The sequence below is a fragment of the Fukomys damarensis genome, unplaced genomic scaffold (genome assembly GCF_012274545.1).
Source record: "Fukomys damarensis isolate Sample0158 unplaced genomic scaffold, DMR_v1.0_HiC HiC_scaffold_19, whole genome shotgun sequence".
Lineage (NCBI taxonomy): Eukaryota > Metazoa > Chordata > Mammalia > Rodentia > Bathyergidae > Fukomys > Fukomys damarensis.
Window position 1 is genome coordinate 16,787,315 of NW_022900931.1, and position 2,477 is coordinate 16,789,791.

General features: G+C 41.6%; 1 pseudogene; it reads left to right on the plus strand.

Moving 5' to 3' along the window:
• The first annotated feature begins 213 nt into the window (after positions 1 to 213).
• Positions 214 to 1,187, plus strand: LOC104856656 (annotated as a pseudogene).
• The last annotated feature ends 1,290 nt before the right edge of the window (positions 1,188 to 2,477 follow it).

Here is a 2,477-nt window from a genome sequence, read left to right on the forward strand (position 1 = left end):
GGTATTAGATCCTCTCAAAGGTTTTCGTAGAAAACTAGCAAATTACATTATTTAGTTCTATGCAAAATAGCATTTTATCTGCATATTTAATTTTGTTTTGGATTAGTGTGGGTTTATCTTCTTACTATATGATAATGTATAGGTTCAAGAGCATATTCTAACCCATGGAGGAGATGCTGCCCCTGCTGCTGGGTTGCAACAGCTGCACCTGGAGAAGCTGTCCCTTGGCATCACCTGCATCCTAGAATCTTCTCCAGGTGTGACAGAGGTGAGCATTATAGAAAAGGCACCTGCTGAACGTCATATGATTTCTTCATGGGAACAAAAAATTAACTGTATGATGCCTGAAGATATGAAGAACTTTTATCTGATGACCAGTGGCTTCCACATGCTAGATGAGCACATCATTCCGCCTGGCAACATGGCCGTTAACAGCATCTCAAAGCTCACTGAGCTCCACCAGTCTTCTGTGTATTCATATTCTAATGCACCAACGCTGGCAGACCTGGAGGACCATACATATGAAGCCAATGAGGACCAGCCAGAGAAGCCTCATTTTGACTCTCAAAGTGTGGTATTTGAGCTAAATTTGTGTAACAGGAAGAGGAAGGTTTGCCTTGTCTACAAAACTGGGGAACCAGCCTTAGCACAAGACACTGAGGTCTGGTACCTGGACAGAGCATTATATCGGTGTTTTCTCACAGATACTTTTACTGCCCACTATCGCCTGCTCATCACCCACCCGGGCCTGCCCCAGTGGCAGTATGCCTGCACCAGCTATGGCATTGGCCCACAGGCCAAGCAGTGGTTCAGCTTGTATAACTCCTCACCTACAACACAGACCTGCTCACAGGAGAGGCCGACTCCTTCATGAACAAGCGGGAGCCAAGCAAAGCGTTCAAGACCAAGAACAAGACCATAACGCAAAGAAGAAAGGTCCTGTTCAGCCTGCAGGTGGCCAGAAAGGCCCTCTACCTCTCAGCCCTCATCCAGCTCTGCAAACCCCGTCTGCAAATGAGCACCACCTCCACCTGTCCACCAGCTCCATGGCAATGATTTCCATGCACAGATGGCCCCAGGGACCCAACCAGATTCTGTGTAATTGTAAACATCTCCTGAGCGAACCAAGTGTTAGGCCTTTTATTCCCACTGACGTTAGCTGGGAGTTGGAAGGGCCTATGTACTGAATTTTATTTAAGTGTCCTTCCCGTACACTCTTCCTAGTGGGTTGATCCAGCCTCTGCCTCCAAAACTGTAGAGAATTTCAGATCTTAAGTGGCCAGAGAAATCTATTAAGAGCTTTTCTCTTTTTCCACACTTGACTTTCAAGCCCTTAGCAGTCATTGGAGGAGTCCCCTAAGGAAATCACTGGTTTTTTTATTCAAGAAACGTTGGAACTGCACAGTTGAGTACATAGCCAGTGGCTATTTAAATTGCATTAAATTGCATTGAAAGTTTATGTCCTCAGTTGCCTTCACCACATTTCAAGAATTCACATGGCTAGGGCCAGGGATGTAGCTCAGTGGTGCTGCACCTGCCTGGTAAGGTCCTGGATTTGATCCCTGGTAATAGGGAGGAAAAAAAAAAAAAGGAAATTCACATGGCTGGCAGATTCCATATTGGACAGTACAGAGCTATAGAATGTTTCCATCATCACAGAAACATACTTTGGAATCACTAAATTAGAATATTCTCATACTAGTCTTCTTCAAATCAGTTGTTTTGTTGTTAATGTTAATGCCTGAACTTCAGGAGTTGTAATGATTCATGAAAACTTTGAGTATATATTTGTGTATTCTTTATATACTTTATCAGGAACATATCTTACTCTTCTCATTTTTTAGTTTCCTATAAACTCTTCCCCATCCAAAAAAAAAAAAAATCAAACTCATTCATGATTTAAAAAAACCCTGCAGAAAATTGGAATAGATGGTCTTTATCTCAAATTGATAAAGGCTATTTATGAAACACCAACAGCCAATATCATACTAAATGGTCAAAAACTGAAAACCTTCACACTAAACTCAGAAATAAGATGAGGATGTCCACTGTCATCACTCCTGTTCAACATAGTTTTGGAAACATTAGCCACAAGAGAAAGAAGTAAAAGCAACAAAGATGGGAAAGGAAGACGTGAAATTGGCATTATTCGCTGATATGATACTCTACATAGAAGACCCCCAAAAACTCCACCCAAAAACTTCTAGACTTAATTGACAAGCTCAGTAAAGTAGCTGGATACAAGGTAAATACTAAAAAATCAATGGCCTTCTTGATATTGTGTAATAGGAAGAAAAAGTGTAAAAGAGTAGGGGAAGTAGGAAGGGTAGGGAAAGGTAAGAAGAGAAAATAAAAAATATGAGAAAAGGAAAAAATGGAAAAAAATGTCTTTGTAAATAGGGAAGGGTAGAGGGGGTGAGGGGAACGCAGGGGAATGGGGAAAATAAGAACCAAGATAAATCATGTAAAGGTGCAAG